The following is a 25,770-nucleotide window of genomic DNA, read 5'->3' as shown; positions in this document are numbered from 1 at the left end:
TGCCACGCTGCAGTATAGATACACACGACATGCATTTTTTTCTTGTATGTGCGAGGTTCTCCCTGCTAGCCCATGCTGTTCGTTTGAGTAGTATGGCTGGTTGACCAAATTTGATGCATCTACCGCTTGCTGTCGATAGCAACATTTGTGTACTTATTTTTTTTTTCTGTTCTCCCTTGGATCGGTTTTTTGATTTAGAAATTTTGGTGCGTTCACTTGTGCTAGACATGATATTGCTCTATATACTTGTGCACAATAAATAAAGCACGTAAAAAATAGTGAAGAAGGATAAAAACTCATGAAGTTCAGTTTTGGTAGCCTTGTGGTTCACTTTTGGAAGTGTCACAGTTAACTTATACTCACTCTGAAGTGCAGAAAATATTACGAAATGACAAAAAAAAGTGATGCAGTTCACTTCTCGATTGTGTCATCGTTCACTTACGTCCGATGTGAAGTGCGGTCCAATTTCCCGTCTCAGAAAATTTACGTCTAACACAAGAAACCATGAAGTTCACTTGCCCGCCTGATGCAGCTTTTCAGTCTAAAGAAGTATGTTCTTCTCTCTGATGCAGTTTTTTTGTCGATTTTGATGTCGCGAAAAATAGAGTGTCCACATTTCGGTAAAATCAAAACTGTTCTTAAACCGTAAGAAATTAGAGAGAGTGTTCTACATGAAAAAATTGCGCCTCGTCGATATTTTCCAACACCGTATCATTTGCATCGTTCCGATAAGTGGTTTGAAATTTTTTTGACAATATGCTCGCTGCCACTCGTAGGCAGCTGCACCATTTTTAAATTCATTTAAAACCATGAGAAATCTCAACAAATACCCAACATATGAAAGTTGCGCTTATTTCATAGATTTCTAACGCCGTATCAGACGCCTCGTTCCGACAAATGGTTAAAATACTGCAGGGAAAACCGTATCGAAAAAATCAAAAATAAAAATTCCATGTTTCATTAAATTTGAAATTGTTCTTAAACCGTAAACAATTAAAAAGTGTAATCTACATGAAATAGTTGCACCTCAACGATGCCTTTCCAACGCCGTATCATTTTATTCATTTCGACGAGCGGTTTAGATTTTTTTGCAAAACTACGCTTGCTGCCACTCGTTGGGCGCCAATTGTTTTCGAACCTGCTCTTAAACCGTGAGGAATCTCGAAAAGTGTTCACTATGGTAAAGTTGTGTATTTTCCATAGCTATCCAACAGTATATTATACGTCCCATTCCGACAAACAATTTAAAACTAAAGGAAAAATAATGCCGAACATACACGTGCAATGTTTTCTGTTCACATTGAAGGGTACTTTCTTTTAGCTTCTGGAGGAGCTTCATACGTGATGTGAGAATAACTATTCTGCATCCAACGTCACGTTCTATATATATATATAACCTGTGGTTGTTACCACGAGTTATGTTTATCGGAGAGTATGTACGCGTAGTATGTAATATATAATGATGTTTAGGCAGTATATATATACTATCTTTTGGTAGTATGTATGACATTTTATGTATGCTCTTTTTTACATACAAATGTATACATATTTCACAAATATAAAAAAAAACTATGAATCAAGTTATAATTTTTTCGTATAATTTACTTTGAATTTTTTTATATATAATATATGAACATAATTAAAATGATAAATTAATATATATATATATATATATATATATATATATATATATATATATATATATATATATATATATATATATATAGTATCACATGATAGTATATGAAGCATGTGGGGTAACTACCCTTGGATGGTAGGATGTATTTTTTTTCTCTCTCTCTATATATATTATATTAAAGTATATATATATATATATATATATATAATATTTTAAAGTATAAAAATTAGAAAAAATAAGGAAAAACAATCAAAGAAAACATTAAGAAACAAGGCTGTGGCCTCTCGCGCTCCTAGGCCGGGCTAATTCTCCCTCCCCTTCACATATGGTTCCCCATAGTTCTCGCTCGAAGCGAGACATAGGGGCCCCCGCCAACTTGAGCCTGTTCAGGTGGTTCTTTGGCCAGCTGTTGTTGGCTCAATTTGATGGAGGAGAATGGTTAGGGTGAAAACAGGGTGAGCATGGAATGCAGGGCTAGTTTTCATTCTTTGCTACAATATTATATTTTCAACAAAGAGCAGTTATCGTATAAAAGCAATTTTGCCATGCACTATAGGGTAGTATAAGTCCAAGAAGTATACGAAGCATGTATTTTTTCATGGCTTCACCAAGTTTAGATGACCGAAAAAGCTTTCGCCCTCCTTTATTAACAAATCCACACAACCAAATCCTCTTACAAAGTAGATCAAAGAAAAAAAAATAGAAGAACACGAAAGTCCATAGCCTGCCACCAAGCAACCTAGCCTACTAAAAAGAGATGGAACAACGAAACCGTGAGAAAGCACCGGGCGTAATTGTACTACTCACAAGCAAAATGTCGATAGAGAGAGCCCTCTTCCCTCCCGCTCTAGATCGTGGAGCCCGACTGTGCTTGCGAACATCGGGGGTCAGAAGTGATGCCAACGGGGACTCATGTAGAAGACAAGGAGGCAAGTGCATCCGTCCCAAGACAACGCAGAAGAAGCTTCAAGACAGGATCTGAAAATGTCCATATAATGGTGTAACCTAGACTTCATGACGCCCTGTTCCCTCACGAGAGAGACGACAAAACGTGTCTCCGCCTCCGAGACCGAGGAACCGGTCAAGGGTTTCACCCGGAGCCATGACACGAAGAGATGAACCACAATGACGCCCCCAAGAGATATACACACTGACAAGTATCCCGCTTTTGGCTTATCACATAGAGCTTTCGCTCGAAATCGCTCTCAAGTTCACCACACCAACAAAGCTTGAGCACCTATCCGCCACGAGGGTGGACATGGCGCCACCACAACAGACTTCCAGAGCATGATCCGACATCACCACTGTCGAGGCACCAACGATATCAGGATCAACCAAAGCTAAATCCTTTGCCACCCACACGGCCAAAAATGCATCCATTGGCAATGTGAGGACGCACTCGTGAAAGCCAAACTGACGGTCCTCCACCAAGGGACGCAACCCCGACATCTGCAAGAGACCCCCAACCCCGTCACCACCGCTAGTCAACATGGATTTCACCATCAAAGGAGACCCACCATTGCCCTCACTGGCATCACTTTCCCTAACGTATATAAGCCGGGGGCGCCATCCGGTGATCGGAGCACCATCCAACGAAGAAGAAGACAATTGTGAGCCTTATGGTGAGGCCACCTATCATGCTCCCAGGAAACCACTCTACCCTAGATCTAGGCAGGGTGGTCACCTTAGGTGGAAAGCCCCCAGCCCGAGTTCGGGCTACACGCCACCAACACCCCAGACGTGAACACCTCACGAGGAGGGCGGTGACCGCAACCCACAAGCTACCGCTACCACCAATCCGGTGAGCCCCATGATGATACACAAGTATAGGGGATCGTAATAGTCTTTAAAGGAAGTATTCCACCCAAATTAATTGATTTGACACAAGGGAAGACAAAAAATATTTATTAGCCTTAACAGTTGAGTTGTCAATTCAACCATACCCGGAGAATTAATTTTCTATAGCAAAGTATTAGTGGCACAGTAGTTTCATAGTTTTGATAGCAGTAGTAACATTAGCGGTAGTAGTTTTGTAATTGTTGGAACAATAGTAGCAGCACTAGTAACTTAGCAAATACAATATGATAAAGGCGTAGGCATGGAGTATCGATGTATATTTGGATGAAATTAATCATATAACAGTCACAACCTAGAGCGACACACAACTAGTTCCAATTCATCAGTCATTTGTAGGCATGTATTCCGTAAATAGTTATACATGCTTATAATAAGAACTTGCATAACATATTTTGTCCAACCCTCTCATGGAAAGAAAATCTAAGGGTAATAAAGGCCCCCTTTTAAGAGAGAACCGAAACATTAACACACAGTGAATGCATGAACTCCTCATACTACGGTCATCACCGAAGTGAATCCTAATTCTTGTCACCTTGGGGCCTGTGTATCATAACACGTAATATGTGCATACAAATTGCAAGATATGATCCAAAACACACTTACATTCGTGAAAACATAATAGGTTCAGATCTGAAATCATGACACTCGGCCCCTAGTGACAAGCATTAAGCACAACAAAGTCATAGCAACGTCAACCTTGGAACATAGTGGATTCTAGGTATGAAGCCCTAACAAATTGACATGATTACATGATCAATCTCATCCATCTCCATCTATCTCCAATATGCGTGCAATGAAATTACTTACTCCCGGTGATGAGCATCATGAGGTTCTGATGGAGAGGGGTTGATGATGACGACATCGATGATTTTCCCTCTCTAGAGCCCAAAACAGGCTCTAGCTCAGGTGAAAGGATCGATATAGTTCACTAGAGGAGGAGGGGGATGAATATGCAACTTCCAATTTTTAGCTTTTCTTCAACAAATTAAGTTTAGCAACAAATAGATTGTCTAGATATGAAACTACGTGAGCAACTTATATGATGCTAACAACAACAATAACAAGCAAGTAACGAATACAACGTAAAGGTAAGAAGTAACCACAAGTGGAACCGATGACGATGCGGATGTGTTACCGAAGTTGCTTCCCTTTGAGGGGAAGTACGTGTTGGAATTATGCTCTAGAGGCAATAATAAATGTATAGTTATTATTATAATTCCTGTATCAAGATAATAGTTTATTATCCATGCTATAATTGTATTGAATGAAGACTCATTTACATGTGTGGATACATAGACAAAACACCGTCCCTAGCATGCCTCTAGTTGGCTAGCCAGTTGATCGATGATAGTCAGTGTCTTCTGATTATGAACAAGGTGTTGTTGCTTGATAACTGGATCACGTCATTGGGAGAATCACGTGATGGACTAGACCCAAACTAATAGACGTAGCATGTTGATCGTGTCATTTTGTTGCTACTGTTTTCTGCGTGTCAAGTATTTATTCCTATGACCATGAGATCATATAACTCACTGACACCGGAGGAATGCTTTGTGTGTATCAAACGTCACAACGTAACTGGGTGACTATAAAGATGCTCTACAGGTGTCTCCGAAGGTGTTAGTTGAGTTAGTATGGATCAAGACTGGGATTTGTCACTCCGTGTGACGGAGAGGTATCTCGGGGCCCACTCGGTAATACAACATCACACACAAGCCTTGCAAGCAATGTAACTTAGTGTAAGTTGCGGGATCTTGTATTACGGAACGAGTAAAGAGACTTGCCGGTAAACGAGATTGAAATAGGTATGCGGATACTGACGATCGAATCTCGGGCAAGTAACATACCGAAGGACAAAGGGAATGACATACGGGATTATACGAATCCTTGGCACTGAGGTTCAAACGATAAGATCTTCGTAGAATATGTAGGATCCAATATGGGCATCCAGGTCCCGCTATTGGATATTGACCGAGGAGTCTCTCGGGTCATGTCTACATAGTTCTCGAACCCGGAGGGTCTGCACACTTAAAGTTCGACGTTGTTTTATGCGTATTTGAGTTATATGGTTGGTTACCGAATGTTGTTCGGAGTCCCGGATAAGATCACGGACGTCACGAGGGTTTCCGGAATGGTCCGGAAACGAAGATTGATATATAGGATGACCTCATTTGATTACCGGAAGGTTTTCGGAGTTACCGGGAATGTGCCGGGAATGACGAATGGGTTCCGGGAGTTCACCGGAGGGGGGCAACCCACTCCGGGGAAGCCCATAGGTATTTGGGGGGGTCACACCAGCCCTTAGTGGGCTGGTGGGACAGCCCACCAATCCCCTATGCGCCAAGGAAGAAAAAAAATCAAAGGAAAGAAAAAAAAAAGGAAGAAGTGGGAAGGGGGAAGGACTCCCTCCCACCAAACCAAGTAGGACTCGGTTTGGGGGGGGGGGGGAGAGTCCTCCCCCCTGGCTCGGCCGACCCCTTGGGAGTCCCTTGGACCCCAAGGCAAGGTCCCCCTCCCTCCTCCTATATATATGGGGCTTTTAGGGCAGATTTGAGACGACTTTCTCACGGCTGCCCGACCACATACCTCCATAGTTTTTCCTCTAGATCGTGTTTCTGCGGAGCTCGGGCGGAGCCCTGCTGAGACAAGATCATCACCAACCTCCGGAGCGCCATCACGCTGCCGGAGAACTCTTCTACCTCTCCGTCTCTCTTGCTGGATCAAGAAGGCCGAGATCATCGTCGAGCTGTACGTGTGCTAAACGCGGAGGTGCCGTCCGTTCGGTACTAGATCGTGGGACTGATCGCGGGATTGTTCGCGGGGCGGATCGAGGGACGTGAGGACGTTCCACTACATCAACTGCGTTCTCTAAACGCTTCTGCTGTACGATCTACAAGGGTACGTAGATCACTCATCCCCTCTCGTAGATGGACATCACCATGATAGGTCTTCGTGCGCGTAGGAAATTTTTTGTTTCCCATACGACGTTCCCCAACAGTGGCATCATGAGCTAGGTTCATGCGTAGATGTCTTCTCGAGTAGAACACAAAAGGTTTTGTGGGCGGTGATGTGCGTTTTGCTGCCCTCCTTAGTCTTTTCTTGATTCCGCGGTATTGTTGGATTGAAGCGGCTTGGACCGACATTACTCGTACGCTTACGAGAGACTGGTTTCATCGTTACGAGTAACCCCCTTTGCTCAAAGATGACTGGCAAGTGACGGTTTCTCCAACTTTAGTTGAATCGGATTTGACCGAGGAGGTCCTTGGATGAGGTTAAATAGCAACTCATATATCTCCGTTGTGGTGTTTGCGTAAGTAAGATGCGATCCTACTAGATACCCTTGGTCACCACGTAAAGCATGCAACAACAAAATTAGAGGACGTCTAACTTGTTTTTGCAGGGTATGATTGTGATGTGATATGGCCAAACGATGTGATGTGATATATTGGATGTATGAGATGATCATGTTGTAATAGAAATATTGACTTGCATGTCGATGGTATGGCAACCGGCAGGAGCCATAGGGTTGTCTTTATACTAACATATGTGCTTGCAGATGCGTTTACTATTTTGCTAGGATGTAGCTTTAGTAGTGATAGCATAAGTAGCACGACAACCCCGATGGCGACACGTTGATGGAGATCATGATGATGGAGATCATGGTGTGGCGCCGGTGACAAGAAGATCGTGCCGGTGCTTTGGTGATGGAGATCAAGAAGCACGTGATGATGGCCATATCATGTCACTAATGAATTGCATGTGATGTTAATCCTTTTATGCACCTTATTTTGCTTAGAACGACGGTAGCATTATGAGGTGATCTCTCACTAAAAATTTCAAGACGAAATTGTGTTCTCCCCGACTGTGCACCGTTGCTACAGTTCGTCGTTTCGAGACACCACGTGATGATCGGTTGTGATAGACTCAACGTTCACATACAACGGGTGCAAAACAGTTGCGCACGCGGAACACTCGGGTTAAGCTTGACGAGCCTAGCATGTGCAGACATGGCCTTGGAACACATGAGACCGAAAGGTCGATCATGAATCATATAGTTGATATGATTAGCATAGGGATGCTTACCACCGAAACTACTCTCGACTCACGTGATGATCGGACTTGGGATAGTGTAAGTGGATCATGAACCACTCAAATGACTAGAGAGATGTACTTTTTGAGTGGGAGTTTAGCATATAATTTGATTAAGTTGAACTCTAATTATCTTGAACATAGTCTAAAGTCCACTTTGAATATATTTGTGTTGTAGATCATGGCTCACGCAAGTGTCATCCTCAATTTTAATACGTTCCTAGAGAAAGCTAAGTTGAAAGATGATGGAAGCAACTTTGTAGACTGGGCTCGTAATCTTAAGCTAATCTTACAAGCTGGAAAGAAGGATTATGTCCTTAATGCTGCGCTAGGAGATGAACCACCCGCTACGGCTGATCAGGATGTTAAGAACGCTTGGTTAGCACGTAAGGAGGACTACTCAATTGTTCAATGTGCAGTCTTGTATGGCTTAGAACCGGGACTTCAACGTCGCTTTGAGCGTCATGGAGCATTTGAGATGTTCCAGGAGTTGAAGTTTATCTTTCAGAAGAACGCCCGGATCGAGAGGTATGAGACCTCCGATAAATTCTATGCTTGCAAGATGGAGGAAAACTCGTCTGTCAGTGAACATGTGCTCAAAATATCTGGGTACTCAAACCGTCTGGCTGAACTGGGGATTGAACTCCCGCAAGAAGCTATCACTGACAGAATCCTTCAATCACTGCCGCCAAGCTACAAAGGCTTTGTGTTGAACTACAACATGCAAGGGATGAACAAGTCTCCCGGCGAGTTGTTTGCGATGCTGAAAGTCGCAGAGTCTGAACTCCGTAAAGAGCATCAAGTGTTGATGGTGAGCAAGACCACTAGTTTCAAGAGAAACGGCAAAGGCAAGAAGGGCAATTCGAAGAAGAGCGGCAAGCCTGTTGCCAATCCGCCGAAGAAACCCAAGGCTGGACCTAAGCCTGAAACAGAGTGCTTCTATTGCAAGGGTATGGGTCACTGGAAGCGCAATTGCCCCAAGTATCTGGCAGATAAGAAGGCGGGCAAAGAAAAATCAGGTATATTTGATATACATGTTATTGATGTGTACTTAACCAGCTCTCGTAGTAGTGCCTGGGTATTCGATACCGGTTCTGTTGCTCACATTTGCAACTCGAAGCAGGAACTGCGGAATAGACGAAGGCTGGCGAAAGACGAAGTGACGATGCGCGTAGGAAACGGTTCCAAGGTTGATGCAATCGCCGTCGGCACAGTGTCACTTCAACTACCATCGGGATTAGTGATGAACTTAAATCATTGTTATTTAGTGCCTGCGTTGAGCATGAACATTATATCTGGATCTTGTTTATTGCGAGACGGTTACTCTTTTAAGTCTGAGAATAATGGTTGTTCTATTTCTATGAGTAACATCTTTTATGGTCATGCACCGAATGTGAGAGGATTGTTCATATTGAATCTTGATAGAGATACGCATATACATAACATTGAGACCAAAAGAGTTAGAGTAAACAATGATAGCGCCATATTTTTATGGCACTGCCGCTTGGGTCATATTGGTGTAAAGCGCATGAAGAAACTCCATGCTGATGGACTTTTGGAGTCACTTGACTTTGATTCACTTGACACGTGCGAACCATGCCTCATGGGCAAGATGACTAAGACTCCGTTCTCCGGAACAATGGAGCGTGCAAGTGACTTGTTGGAAATCATACATACCGATGTGTGTGGTCCAATGAGCGTGGAGGCACGTGGCGGATATCGTTACTTTCTCACCTTCACTGACGATTTAAGTAGATATGGTTATGTCTACTTGATGAAGCACAAGTATGAAACATTTGAAAAGTTCAAGCAATTTCAGAGTGAAGTGGAAAATCATCGTAACAAGAAGATCAAGTTCCTACGGTCTGATCGTGGGGGTGAATATCTGAGTTTCGAGTTTGGTACTCACTTAAAACAATGTGGAATTGTTTCGGAGTTAACACCGCCTGGAACACCACAGCGTAATGGTGTGTCCGAACGTCGTAATCGTACTTTGTTAGAAATGGTGCGATCTATGATGTCTCTTACTGATTTGCCGTTATCATTTTGGGGTTATGCATTAGAAACAACTGCATTCACTTTAAATAGGGCACCATCGAAATCCGTTGAGACGACACCATATGAACTGTGGTATGGCAAAAGGCCAAAGTTGTCGTTTCTTAAAGTTTGGGGATGTGATGCTTATGTCAAAAAGCTTCAGCCTGAAAAGCTAGAACCCAAAGCGGAAAAGTGCGTCTTCATAGGTTACCCAAAAGAGACAGTTGGGTACACCTTCTATCTCAAATCCGAGGGCAAAGTGTTTGTTGCTAAGAACGGAACTTTTCTCGAGAAGGAGTTTGTCTCGAGAGAATTGAGTGGGAGGAAGATAGAACTTGACGAGGTTGTCGAACCTCTCATCCCTCTGGATGGTGGCGCAGGGCAAGGGGAAACCTCTGTCATTGCGACGCCGGTTGAGGAGGAAGTTAATGATGATGATCATGAAACTCCAATTCAAGTTTCTGTTGAACCACGCAGGTCGACGAGATCACGTGCTGCTCCAGAGTGGTACGGTAATCCCGTCTTATCAATCATGTTGTTAGACAACAATGAACCTGCAAATTATGAAGAAGCAATGGTGGGCCCAGATTCCAACAAATGGCTAGAAGCCATGAAATCCGAGATAGGATCCATGTATGAGAACAAAGTGTGGACTTTGGAGATGCTGCCTGAGGGCCGCAAGGCTATTCAGAACAAATGGATCTTTAAGAAGAAGACGGACGCTGACGGTAATGTGACCGTTTATAAAGCTCGACTTGTGGCAAAGGGTTTTTCACAAGTTCCAGGAATTGACTACGATGAGACTTTCTCTCCCGTAGCGATGCTTAAGTCCGTTAGAGTCATGTTAGCAATAGCTGCATTTTTCGATTATGAAATTTGGCAGATGGATGTCAAAACGGCGTTCCTTAACGGTTTCCTTAAGGAAGAGTTGTATATGATGCAACCCGAAGGTTTTGTCGATCCTAAAAATGCTGACAAGGTGTGCAAGCTCCAGCGATCCATTTATGGACTGGTGCAAGCATCTCGGAGTTGGAACAAACGCTTTGATGAGGTGATCAAAGCATTTGGGTTTATACAAGTGGTTGGAGAATCTTGTATTTACAAGAAAGTGAGTGGGAGCTCTGTGGCGTTTCTAATATTATATGTGGATGACATATTACTGATTGGAAACAATGTAGAGCTTTTGGAGAGCATAAAAGGTTACTTGAATAAAAGTTTCTCTATGAAGGACCTAGGAGAAGCTGCTTACATTCTAGGCATTAAGATCTATAGGGATAGATCAAAACGCCTGATAGGACTTTCACAAAGCACATACCTTGATAAAGTTTTGAAGAGGTTCAAAATGGAACAGTCCAAGAAAGGGTTCTTGCCAGTGTTACAAGGTACGAGATTGAGTAAGACTCAGTGCCCAGCAACTGATGAGGATAGAGAGCATATGCGCTCCGTCCCCTATGCTTCAGCCATAGGCTCTATCATGTATGCGATGCTGTGCACTAGACCGGATGTTAGCCTGGCCATAAGTATGGCAGATAGGTTCCAGAGTAATCCAGGAGTGGATCACTGGACGGCGGTCAAGAATATCCTGAAGTACCTGAAAAGGACTAAGGAGATGTTTCTCGTGTATGGAGGTGACGAAGAGCTCGCCGTAAAAGGTTACGTCGATGCAAGCTTTGACACAGATCCGGACGACTCTAAGTCGCAAACCGGATACATATTTATTCTTAATGGGGGTGCAGTAAGCTGGTGCAGTTCCAAGCAAAGCGTCGTAGCAGATTCTACATGTGAAGCAGAGTACATGGCTGCCTCGGAGGCGGCTAAGGAGGGTGTCTGGATGAAGCAGTTCATGACGGATCTTGGAGTGGTGCCAAGTGCACTGGATCCAATAACCTTGTTCTGTGACAACACTGGTGCCATTGCCTTAGCAAAGGAACCAAGGTTTCACAAGAAGACCAGACACATCAAACGACGCTTCAACCTCATCCGCGACTACGTCGAGGAGGAGGACGTAAATATATGCAAAGTGCACACGGATCTGAATGTAGCAGACCCGCTGACTAAGCCTCTTCCGCGGCCAAAACATGATCGACACCAGAACTGTATGGGTGTTAGATTTATTACAATGTAATTCACATGGTGATGTGAGGGCTAGATTATTGACTCTAGTGCAAGTGGGAGACTGTTGGAATTATGCCCTAGAGGCAATAATAAATGTATAGTTATTATTATAATTCCTGTATCAAGATAATAGTTTATTATCCATGCTATAATTGTATTGAATGAAGACTCATTTACATGTGTGGATACATAGACAAAACACCGTCCCTAGCATGTCTCTAGTTGGCTAGCCAGTTGATCGATGATAGTCAGTGTCTTCTGATTATGAACAAGGTGTTGTTGCTTGATAACTGGATCACGTCATTGGGAGAATCACGTGATGGACTAGACCCAAACTAATAGACGTAGCATGTTGATCGTGTCATTTTGTTTCTACTGTTTTCTGCGTGTCAAGTATTTATTCCTATGACCATGAGATCATATAACTCACTGACACCGGAGGAATGCTTTGTGTGTATCAAACGTCGCAACGTAACTGGGTGACTATAAAGATGCTCTACAGGTGTCTCCGAAGGTGTTAGTTGAGTTAGTATGGATCAAGACTGGGATTTGTCACTCCGTGTGACGGAGAGGTATCTCGGGGCCCACTCGGTAATACAACATCACACACAAGCCTTGCAAGCAATGTAACTTAGTGTAAGTTACGGGATCTTGTATTACGGAACGAGTAAAGAGACTTGCCGGTAAACGAGATTGAAATAGGTATGCGGATACTGACGATCGAATCTCGGGCAAGTAACATACCGAAGGACAAAGGGAATGACATACGGGATTATACGAATCCTTGGCACTGAGGTTCAAACGATAAGATCTTCGTAGAATATGTAGGATCCAATATGGGCATCCAGGTCCCGCTATTGGATATTGACCGAGGAGTCTCTCGGGTCATGTCTACATAGTTCTCGAACCCGCAGGGTCTGCACACTTAAAGTTCGACGTTGTTTTATGCGTATTTGAGTTATATGGTTGGTTACCGAATGTTGTTCGGAGTCCCGGATAAGATCACGGACGTCACGAGGGTTTCCGGAATGGTCCGGAAACGAAGATTGATATATAGGATGACCTCATTTGATTACCGGAAGGTTTTCGGAGTTACCGGGAATGTGCCGGGAATGACGAATGGGTTCCGGGAGTTCACCGGAGGGGGGCAACCCACTCCGGGGAAGCCCATAGGTATTTGGGGGGGTCACACCAGCCCTTAGTGGGCTGGTGGGACAGCCCACCAATCCCCTATGCGCCAAGGAAGAAAAAAAATCAAAGGAAAGAAAAAAAAGGAAGAAGTGGGAAGGGGGAAGGACTCCCTCCCACCAAACCAAGTAGGACTCGGTTTGGGGGGGAGAGTCCTCCCCCCTGGCTCGGCCGACCCCTTGGGAGTCCCTTGGACCCCAAGGCAAGGTCCCCCTCCCTCCTCCTATATATATGGGGCTTTTAGGGCAGATTTGAGACGACTTTCTCACGGCTGCCCGACCACATACCTCCATAGTTTTTCCTCTAGATCGTGTTTCTGCGGAGCTCGGGCGGAGCCCTGCTGAGACAAGATCATCACCAACCTCTGGAGCGCCGTCACGCTGCCGGAGAACTCTTCTACCTCTCCGTCTCTCTTGCTGGATCAAGAAGGCCGAGATCATCGTCGAGCTGTACGTGTGCTGAACGCGGAGGTGCCGTCCGTTCGGTACTAGATCGTGGGACTGATCGCGGGATTGTTCGCGGGGCGGATCGAGGGACGTGAGGACGTTCCACTACATCAACCGCGTTCTCTAAACGCTTCTGCTGTACGATCTACAAGGGTACGTAGATCACTCATCCCCTCTCGTAGATGGACATCACCATGATAGGTCTTCGTGCGCGTAGGAAAATTTTTGTTTCCCATACGACGTTCCCCAACAGTACGTCTATGTTGGAGTAGTGTGGAGGCACAATGCTCCCCAAGATGCCACTAAGGCCACCATATTATCCTCACCCCTCACACAATGTGAGATGTCATGATTCCATTAGTGGTGAGCTTGAAGGCGGGAACCATAACTTTACAAACAAGATTGGGGCAATCTCCACAACTTAATTGGAGGCTCCCAACGACACCACGAAGCTTCACCATAATGGAATATGGCTTCGAGGTGACATCTTCGTCTAGGGTTCTCAAACACGCAAGAGTAACAAGATCCGCAAGGGATTAGTGAGGAGAATCAAATTTCTCTTGGTGGAAGTATAGATCAAGGCCTTCTCCTCCAAACCCTAGAGCATCAAGAAGATTTGATGGCTAGGGAGAGAGATTGGACAAGAATGAGCTTACGAGCAAGAATGTATCTTTTTGGGAAAAGAGGTCAGTCCACTTGGAGAAGAAGACCCACTTATATAGTGGAGAGTAAAGTGAACATTTTTGCTCACATATTTTTACTCACATGTCGCACATAAGCGATAGTACTGCTCAAGTGAGCGGTACTGTCGCTTGAGCGGAAGTTCCAGGATCCCATACACCTGAACGTAGTATGAGAGGGCGGTAGTGCCGTCGGAGCGGTACTATATCTTACTTTCTACCGGTACTTCTGCCTAGAAATATATAGAGAGAAGGACTTAGCCAAACAGAGGAGGGCAGTACGATAGTACCGCACACAACGGTACTACCGTTGTCTACTACCACGCTGAAATGGCTTGAGCGAGGCAGTTACCCAGGGAGAAAAAAAATAAGCGGTAGTACCTGATACGTCTCCAACGTATGTATAATTTATGAAGTATTCATGCCATGTTTACAATAATTCTATATGATTTCGGGATGATTTTATTGGAACTAACCCGGAATGACGCTGTTTTTAGCAAAACTACCATGGTGTCGTTTTTTGTGCAGAAATACAAGTTCTCGGAATGGGCTGAAAATTTACGGTGATTTTTATGGACAAAAGAGACCCCCGAAGCACCAGAGCTAGGCCAGGAAGTGGAAGAGGAAGCCACAAGCCTGCTGGGTGTGGCCACCCCCTAGGTCGCGCCCCCGGGCTTGTGACTTCCTCTGGAACCTTTGTGGCGTGAAACCGACGCCAAAAATTCCAATAAATTTCAAAACCCCCAGAAAGAAACCAAGATCGGGAGATCCGTTGCCGCAAGCCTCCAGAAGCACGAAAAACAAATGTTGGCCCTCTCGGGCACCCTGCCGGAGGGGGTCACCATCACCGGAGGCCATCTTCATCATCGCCATCATCACCATGGAGGCCAAGGACCAGAGGGAGAACCTCTCCCCACCTTGGGGGGGGGGGCATGGAGGAGGAGACACAAGGGGGAGACCCTCTCCCCCTCTCTCTCCCGGTGGTGCCGGAGTGCCACGAGGGAACCATCGCCACGGTGATCATCTTCATCAACATCACCATATTCATCACCATCCTCATCTTTTTACAACGGTCCACTCTCCCGCACCTCGCTGTAATCCCCTACTTGAACATGGTGCTTTACGCCACATATTATGATCCAATGATGTGTTGCCATCCTATGATGTTTTGAGTAGATTACTTTTGTCCTTTGGGTTGATTGATGATCTAGATTGGTTTGAGTTGCATGTTTTATTATTGGTGCTGTCCTATGGTGCTCTTCATCTCGTGCAAGCGTGAGGGATCCCTACTGTAGGGTTTGCATTATGTTTAAGATTCGCTTATGGTGGGTGGTGTGAGTGACAGAAGCACAAACCCGAGTAAGTAGGTTGTTTGCGTATGGGAATAAAGAGGACTTGATACCTTATAATGCTATGGTTGGGTTTTTCCTTAATGATCTTTAGTAGTTGAGTATGCTTGCTAGAGTTACAATAATAAGTGCATATGATCCAAGTATAGATAGTATGTTAGCTTATGCCTCTCCATCATATAAAATTGCAATAATGATTACCGAACTTGTTAACAATTGCCTAGGACAATTCCGCACACTGACCCATCATTATTCCACGCTCGCTATTTGTAATATATTGTAATATATTCTAACTTTATAATAACATCACCTATTTTTATATTCTAGTTCTCCGTTATCATGCAAAGCTATTCTCTTCATACCCACAACGTAGTTTTATTTCTCGTTTCTAGTTGGAAGCAAACGTCCCGCGTACGTAGAGTCGTATCATTGGTAGATAGGACTTGAGAGAATATTGATATTACCTTTAGCTCCTTGTGGGTTCTACACTTCATACTTATCACTTCCACCTTTGGAAATTGCTACGATGATTCCTTGCACTTGGGGATTATCAAGCTCTTTTCTGGCGCCGTTGCTGGGGAGCAATGGCGTGGGGTTGGTATTCTCGTTTGTGCTTGTTTGCTTTCTTCACTAAGTAGATTTTGTTTTCCCTTTTTGATTTCTTTAGTTGTGGGTGAAACAAACAAAAAATTTAAATAATGAAAAATACAAAAAATAATTACTTGCCCCTTTTGCCTAAGAAGTTTATCAAAAAGAGAAGTGATTGGAAAGTTGTGCATTGGAGAAGTGAGGGCCAACCTTGAACACTTAGGTTCATGATCATGGAAACAATGTATAATTTTTCACGGAAGTTTCTAAAAAAATAATTATCCCCTTGGATATATCCTTTTTATTATAAAATAATGTGCCAAGATTTGGTTTTAGGACGATTAGATAGCTTGTTTGCTTTGTGCAGTGCAAAAACAGAAACTTTGACTGTAGTGGATGAATTTCATTTTTTACTCGAACGTCAAAAGTTTCTGAAATTTTTACACAGTACTTATATAATTTTTTTTTAATTTGTCCTAATGTTTCAGAATTTTTTGAGTTACAGAAGTATGCGAAGTTTCCAGAATGCCAGAGACTGTCCTATATTTGACATATTCTTTTTTCTATGGATTGTTCTCTTATTTTGATGAATCTATGGGTTGTATCGGGGGGGGGGGGTATGAACCATGGTGAAATTGTACTACAGTAGATATAATGCTAATATGAATTTAGAATGAGTTCACAATAGTACTTAAAGTAGTATTTTGCTTTATTATACTAACAAATCTCATGAGGGTTTTGTTAAGTTTTGTGTGAATGAAGTGTTCGAAGATTGAGGAGGTATCGATATAAGAAGAATACACAGAGAGAAGAGTTCAAGCTTGGGGATGCCCAAGTCATCCCAAGTAAATATTTCAAGGAGACTCAAGCATCTAAGCTTGGGGATGCCCCGGAAGGCATCCCATCTTTATTCTTCAACAATTATCGGTATACCTCGGTTTTTGTTTTGTTCACGTGATATGCGTCTCCTTTTATGCGCCCTTTTAGTATGAGATAGTCCTTCATTTATTTGTAGAATGCTTCATGTGCTTCACTTAAATCTTTTGAGTATGGCTTTGTAGAATGCTCTTTGTGCTTCACTTAAATCTTTTGAGTATGACCTTATAGAATGCTTCGTGTGCTTCACTTATATATTTTGAGCTTGGATATTGGTTTATGTATATTAATTGTTGAATGCCCTATGAACTTCACTTATATCTTTAGAGTATGAATCATCTTAATTAGGCTTGGAAGAGCATCATTGAAATAACCATGCCTAGCTAAAAGGCATTAAAGAAAAGCGCCTGTTGGGAGACAACCCAACACTTTTACCTTATGTTTCTATGAGTTCACATGATTAAGATACTGTAGCAATCATGTTTTGAGTCTTTTATTTCAATAAAGTGCCAAGTAAAGCCTTTGGGATGACTCACAAGATGAGTAGAATTGATGCTGAACCAAAACATAAACTTTTGACTCTAGTACAAGAATTTTCAGTTTTTTTACTGGAGCATGATAATGATCTGAAATTTTTGCACAGTCTTGATATACAAATTCTTCTGGTTGTCATAAGTTTTCAGATTTTTTAGAGACATGTAAGTATAGCTATACTACAGATCTTCACAGACTGTTTTTTTGATAGATTCTGTTTTGCATCCATAGTATGCTTATTTTAGTGTTCCCATAGCTTATATTCGGTAATATAAATTGTGGGAATGATAGAATATAGTATGTATCATGTGGGAATAATTATGAATATTGTCTTGACAGTACCTAAGTGAATGATCTATATTTATTACACTAACCCTTCTCACGAAGTTTCGTTAAGTTTTGTGTGATTGAAGTTTTCAAGTTTTGGGTGAGACACCGATATGAGGAGAACAAGGAGCGACAAGAACTTGAGCTTGGGTATGCCCAGGGCACCCCCAAGGTAATATCCATATAAGACTCAAGTGCCTAAGCTTGGGGATGCCCCGAAAGCATCCCCTCTTTTGTCTTCAACATTATCGGTATATCTTACTTGGAGCTATATTTTTTTTCGTCACATAATATGAGTTTTGCTTGGAGCCGATACGTCTCCGTCGTATCTACTTTTCCAAACTCTTTTGCCCTTGTTTTGGACTCTAATTTGCATGATTTGAATGGAACTAACCCGAACTAACGTTGTTTTCAGCAGAATTGCCATGGTGTTGTTTTTGCGCAGAAATAAAAGTTCTCGGAATGACCTGGAAATTTACAGGATTTTTTGTGGAATATATAAAAAATACTAGCGCAAGAATCAACTGGAGGGGTGGATCTGAGAGCCCACAAGCCCACCAGGCGCCCCCCCGGCCTCGCCTGGCAGGCTTGTGGGGCCCACGAAGCTCCACTGCCTCCAATCTCAGCTCTGTTTAGTCCCTTTCGTCCGGAAAAAAAAATCAAGGAGAAGAATTGATCACGTTTTACGATACGGAGGCGCCGCCACCTCGTGTTCTTCCTCTGGAGGGCAGATCTAGAGTCCTTTCTGGGCTCCGGAGAGGGGAGATCGTCACCATCGTCATCACCAACCTTTCTTCATCGCCAATTCCATGATGCTCTTCACCGTTCGTGAGTAATCTCATCGTAGGCTTGCTGGACGGTGATGGGTTGGATGAGATCTATCATGTAATCGAGTTAGTTTTGACGGGGATTGATCCCTAGTATCCACTATGTTCTGAGATTGATGTTGCTACTACTTTGCCATGATTAATGCTTGTCACTAGGGCCCGAGTGCCATGATTTCATATCTGAACCTATTATGTTGTCACCAATATATGTGTGTTCTTGATCCTATCTTGCAAGTTGTAGTCACCTACTATGTGTTATGAGCCGGCAACCCCGGAGTGACAATAGCCGGAACCACTCCCGGAGATGACCATAGTATGAGGAGTTCATGTATTCACCAAGTGTTAATGCGTTGGTCCGGTTCTTTATTAAAAGGAGAACCTTAATGTCCCGTAGTTTCCATTAGGACCCCGCTACCATGGGAGGGATGGACAATATATGTCATGCAAGTTCTTTTCCCTAAGCACGTATGACTACATACGGAATACATGCCTACATTACATTGACGAACTGGAGCTAGTTACGTATCTCTCCATGTTATAACTGTTGCATGATGAATAACATCCGGCATAATCATCCATCACCGATCCAATTCTTACGATTTTTTCCTACTGGTCCTTGCTACGTTACTTTGCCACTACTGCTGTCACTGCTACTACTGTTACTGTGTTGCTACTGCTGTTACTTTGCTACTACTGCTGTCACTTTGTTGCTACTAGTTACCATTGCTACTGTTACTATCACACTACCTTGCTACTGATACTTTGCTGCAGATACTAAATCTTTCAGGTGTGGTTGAACTGACAACTCAACTGCTAATACTTGAGAATATTCTTTGGCTTCCCCTTGAGTCGAATCAATAAATTTGGGTTGAATACTCTACCCTCGAAAACTGTTGCGATCCCCTATACTTGTGGGTTATCAAGACTATTTTCTAGCGCCGTTGCCGGGGAGGCACAGCTATATTCTCCGAGTCACTTGGGATTTACGTCTGCTGGTCACTATGAGGAATCCGAAAGATCCAAGAACCAAAGTCTTGCCCTCAACTACGAGGACAGGTAAGGAACTGCCATCTAGCTCTGCACTTGATTCAACTTCATTTATGAGTAAGTTTGCGACACCAGCTCCTGCTAGAAATCTTGATATGTCGCATGTGCTTGATGATGCTACTTCTGCTGTCCATGATGCTTGTGATGATGCTATGCTTGGTACTGCTTTGCCACTAGGTGCATTCCTTGATGCACAAATTGCTAGAGTTGCTGCTAGATGTGATGATACTTCTGAAACTGCTGATACTATTGAAGTAGAACTTGCTATTTTGCCTGCTAGAACTAGCTCTCCTAGATATGAATTGCCTGATATGCCTGAGGGTTATGTTATGGAGGGAGAGATAGCTGAGGACTCTCTTGCTTGTAAGGATAGCTATGATGTTGAGAAATTACTGCTCAAGTGGAAAGAAAAATCTCTGAACGCTAGGATGAAATACGACCCGAAGTTTGCTACTTCGGCTATATTTGTGACCGATAAGGATTATGAATTCTTTGTCGACCCTGAGTTAATCACTTTGGTCGAATATGATCCTTTCATGGTTATGAGTCTGAAACGGTTGTACCGCATCTTACCAAACTGCACGATATAGCCACCCTACTCACGAGTGAGGAAAAGATCCGCCACTACTATATCCTTAACTTCTTTCCTTTCTCGCTAAAGGATGATGCTAAGACTTGGTTCACTTTCTTGCTCCTGGTTGTGTGCGTAGCCCCCAGGATATGATCTACTACTTCTCTGAAAAATATTTCCCTGCCCATAAGAAGCAAGCTGCTTTGTAGGAAATATACAACTTTGCGCAAGTTGAACAAGAGAGTCTCCCACAAGCTTGGGGGAGGCTCGTCCAGCTACTGAATGCTTTGCGTGATCACCCTCTTGAGAAGAATGAAATACTTGCTATCTTCTATAATGGACTAACCGATGCATCTAAGGACCACCTAGATAGTTGTGCCGGTTGTGTTTTTAGGGAACGAACCGTAGAACAAGCTGAGATCCTATTGAATAATATCTTGTGCACTGAGAATGCTTGGACTATTCCTGAACCACCTCCTAAGCCAACTCCAAAGAAAAGAGGTATTCTATTCCTCACTCCTGAAGATATGCAAGAAGCTAAGAAATCTATGAAAGAGAAAGGCATTAAATCTGAAGATGTCAAAAATCTACCACCTATCGAAGAGATCCATGGTCTTGATAACCCGATACAAGTAGTAGAGGTAAATTCTCTTCGTAGATTCAATGAGAGTGATATTCCTTTTGATAAACCTTCTAGCTTATGTTTGGATGAATTTGATAACTTCGTTGCCAAACAATAAAGTTCAATGATTATGTTAGCAGACAATTGGAACAGAATGCTCGTATGCTTAGTCATTTAAGTGCTTGTGTGGACAAAATGTCAATGATCTTAAGATTTTGAGTAAACATGCCTCTATGGTTACTACTCAGGTAGAACAAGTACTTAAGGCTCAAAATGACTTGCTCAATGAGTTGAATGACAATTCTGTCAGAGTCGTCACTAGAGGCGGTAGAATGACTCAGGAACCTTTGTATCCTGAGGGTCATCCTAAGAGAATTGAACAAGATTCTCAAGGAGTAAACACTGATGGACCTAGTCATCCTAGGAAGAAGAAGAAAGATGGTAGGAACTTGCACGCTAGCAACCCTGTTGCTATTACACCTGAGAGTCCAAACGATGTCTCTGTCTCTGATGCCGAAACACAATCTGGTGATGAACATGAGCCTAACGATAATATCGATAGTGATGTTCATGTTGATGCTCAACCTAGCAATGATAAGGATGTGGAGATTGAACCTGTTGATCTTGATAACCCACAGCCTAAGAATAAGAGATACGATAAGAACGATTTCATTGCTAGGAAGCATGGTAAAGAAAGGGAACCATGGGTTAAGAAACCCATGCCCTTTCCTCCCAAACCATCCAGGAAAAAGGATGATGAGGATTTTGAGCGCTTTGTTGAAATGATTAGACCTGTCTTTGTGCAAATGCGTTTGACAGATATGCTCAAAATGTCTCCGTACACTAAGTACATGAAGGATATTGTGACTAATAAGAGGAGGATACCTGAGGTTGAGATTTCCACCATGCTCGCTAATTACACCTTCAAGGGTGGAACTCCTAAGAAACTAGGTGATCCCGGAGTGCCCACTATACCTTGCTCCATTAAAGGTAACTACGTTAGAACTACTTTATGCGACCTTGGAGCCGGTGTTAGTGTTATGCCTCTCTCTCTCTTTATCATAGACTTGAACTGGATAAGTTGACACCCACTGAAATCTCTCTGCAAATGGCCGACAAATCAACTGCTTTCCCTATCGGCATTTGCGAGGATGTGCCTGTTGTGGTTGCTAACGTTACTATCTTGACGGACTTTGTTATCCTGGATATTCCTGAGGATGATGCCATGGCGGTCATCCTTGGAAGACCCTTTTTAAACACTTCAGGGGCTGTTATTGATTGCAACAAAGGCAATGTCACTTTCCATGTCAACGGTAATGAGCATACGGTGCACTTTCCGAAGAAACAATATCGAGTACATTGCATCAATGCTATCGAAAAAACTTCATCGATTCTTATTGGGAGCTTTGAATGCCCTATACCTCCTGTCAAGATGAAGTATGATTTGCTTGTTGGGGATATCCACATCCCCATTAAGGTAACCTAGGGACTATTCAAAAATTCTCCGTTCCTTTTTATGGGATTCGAAAAGGTTTGTCAAGGAGACTTGATCAACCTCATTGACGGATTTCTTTCGATGACCATGAGATGGATGAATCGAGGAGTCACAAACCTCTATTCCAAGCTTTCACCTTTGGTTGCTTAGAAGAAAAATGACAGATTTAGTTTACTTTTCCCTGTTTTTTTGCTTTTAGCGTCCCGTAGAAAAATACCCCGAAAATAAAAGTTCTCCGAATGCCGTGAAAATCAAGTATGATTTTTTCTGGACTTTTTGAAAAATACTGAGACGAAGAGCTAGTCAGGGGGCTGCACCAGTGGGCCACATGCCCTGGAGGCGCGGGCACCCCCTTGCCGCGCCTACCAGGCTTGTGGGGCCCACGTGCACCCCCTCCACTCATTCTAGCTCCCATCTGCTTCTCCCACCTCCAGAAAAAATCGTTTCGCAGCTCAAACCCGTGTTCTTGCTCTTCTTGCTGGGATTTTCGATCTCCTTGTGTAAAGCTTTCACTTCTATCCAAGGAAGAATCCTCCTATGGTTGAGTTCAAATTATATGATATCCCCCAGCGCATGTCACTTCAGGATTTTTGCAATGTTTGCAAATTACCGTATGTTGGGGATATTCATGAACCTCGTCCACGGGACTTGGAGGCTTTCATCGATACTATTGTTGTAGGAGAGGATAGAGGAGTGTCTTGCGCTAGAGTTGCTAGCATACATTTTCCCGTGCTTCAGTACTTCTCATTATTCGTGGGAAAATGTTTGATTGGCCGTGGGAAAGCTGGAGCCTTAGCTCTCCAGATTTTGCGGTCTTGCGCGAAGCCCTTTATAATGATAAAACTTATAGCTTGGGCACTATAGTAGCTCAACGGTTGAACACGAACCGTTCTAAAGGTGTTGTCTATGGAGGTATCTATGCTACTCGTCTTGCTAGACATTTTGAGATACCTATTAGACTGGACGAGGAAGAAGAGCTTCTTCTTCCTGAGAGATACCTAGATTATGATTGCATGGTTCCCCATGACTTTCTTGATAGAGATATAAATAGAAGGATGATTTTTAACCTGGTATTTAGTCAGGGTACTCGTGAGACTATTACTTTTCCTGCTCCTTCTTTGTTCAATCTTCATACATGCAAGTACATTATTATGCCCTCGGACATCTACGCATATTGGTGTTGGAAATATGCCCTAGAGGCAATAATAAATTAGTTATTATTATATTTCTTAGTTCATGATAATCGTTTATTATCCATGCTATTATTGTATTGATTGGAAACACAATACTTGTGTGGATACATAGACAAAACACTGTCCCTAGTAAGCCTCTAGTTGACTAGCTCGTTGATCAAAGATGGTCAAGGTTTCCTGGCCATAGGCAAGTGTTGTCACTTGATAACGGGATCACATCATTAGGAGAATCATGTGATGGACTAGACCCAAACTAATAGACGTAGCATGTTGATCGTGTCATTTTGTTGCTACTGTTTTCTGCGTGTCAAGTATTTGTTCCTATGACCATGAGATCATATAACTCAAGGACACCGGAGGAATGCTTTGTGTGTATCAAACATCGCAACGTAACTGGGTGACTATAAAGATGCTCTACAGGTATCTCCGAAGGTGTTAGTTGAGTTAGTATGGATCGAGACTGGGATTTGTCACTCCGTGTGACGGAGAGGTATCTCGGGGCCCACTCGGTAATACAACATCACACACAAGCCTTGCAAGCAATGTGACTTAGTGTAAGTTGCGGGATCTTGTATTACGGAACGAGTAAAGAGACTTGCCGGTAAACGAGATTGAAATAGGTATGCGGATACGGACGATCGAATCTCGGGCAAGTAACATACCGAAGGACAAAGGGAATGACATACGGGATTATATGAATCCTTGGCACTGAGGTTCAAACGATAAGATCTTCATAGAATATGTAGGATCCAATATGGGCATCCAGGTCCCGCTATTGGATATTGACCGAGGAGTCTCCCGGGTCATGTCTACATAGTTCTCGAACCCGCAGGGTCTGCACACTTAAGGTTCGACGTTGTTTTATGCGTATTTGAGTTATATGGTTGGTTACCGAATGTTGTTCGGAGTCCCGGATGAGATCACGAACGTCACGAGGGTTTCCGGAATGGTCCAGAAACGAAGATTGATATATAGGATGACCTCATTTGGTTACCGAAAGGTTTTCGTGCATTATCGGAAAAGTTTCGGGCTCATCGGTAGTGTACCGGGAGTGCCGGGAGGGGTGCCGGGGACCATCAGGAGGGGTGTCACGCCCCAAGGGGTCTCATGGGCTATGGGAAGAGATAAACCAGCCCCTAGTGGGCTGGAATAAGTTCCCACTAAGGCCCATAAGGTTTGAGAAGGAAAAAACACAAGGTGGAAAGAGTTTCCAAGTGGGAAGGTGGAATCCTACTCCAATTAGGATTGGAGTAGGACTCCTCCACCTCCAATTTCGGCCAAACCTTTAGGTTTTGAGGCTGCTTCCTCCCCTCCTTCCCTCCTATATATAGTGGGGTTTTAGGGCTGATTTGAGACGACTTTTCCACAGCAGCCCGACCACATACCTCCACGGTTTTTCCTCTAGATCGCGTTTCTGCGGAGCTCGGGCGGAGCCCTGCTGAGACAAGGTCATCACCAACCTCCGGAGCGCCGTCACGCTGCCGGAGAACTCTTCTACCTCTCCATCTCTCTTTCTGGATCAAGAAGGCCGAGATCATCGTCGAGCTCTACGTGTGCTGAACGCGGAGGTGCCGTCCGTTCGGTACTAGATCGTGGGACTGATCGCGGGATTGTTCGCGGGGCGGATCGAGGGACGTGAGGACGTTCCACTACATCAACCGCGTTCACTAACGCTTCTGCTGCACGGTCTACAAGGGTACGTAGATCACTCATCCCCTCTCGTAGATGGACATCACCATGATAGGTCTTCGTGCGCGTAGGAAATTTTTTGTTTCCCATGCGACGTTCCCCAACAGTGGCATCATGAGCTAGGTTCATGCGTAGATGTCTTCTCGAGTAGAACACAAAAGTTTTTGTGGGCGGTGATGTGCGTTTTGCTGCCCTCCTTAGTCTTTTCTTGATTCCGCGGTATTGTTGGATCGAAGCGGCTCGGACCGACATTACTCGTACGCTTACGAGAGACTGGTTTCATCGCTACGAGTAACTCAGTTGCTCAAAGATGACTGGCGGGTGTCAGTTTCTCCAACTTTAGTTGAATCAGAATTGAACGAGGAGGTCCTTGGATGAGGTTAAATAGCAACTCATATATCTCCGTTGTGGTGTTTGCGTAAGTAAGATGCGATCCTACTAGATACCCATGGTCACCACGTAAAACTTGCAACAACAAAATTAGAGGACGTCTAACTTGTTTTTGCATGGTATGCTTGTGATATGATATGGCCAACGATGTGATGTGATATATTGGATGTATGAGATGATCATGTTGTAATAGTTAATATCGACTTTCATG

Source organism: Hordeum vulgare, chromosome 3H, assembly GCF_904849725.1.
Source record: "Hordeum vulgare subsp. vulgare chromosome 3H, MorexV3_pseudomolecules_assembly, whole genome shotgun sequence".
NCBI lineage: Eukaryota > Viridiplantae > Streptophyta > Magnoliopsida > Poales > Poaceae > Hordeum > Hordeum vulgare.
The sequence above is the reverse complement of the archived record's forward strand: the minus strand, read 5'-3'. Positions refer to the sequence as shown.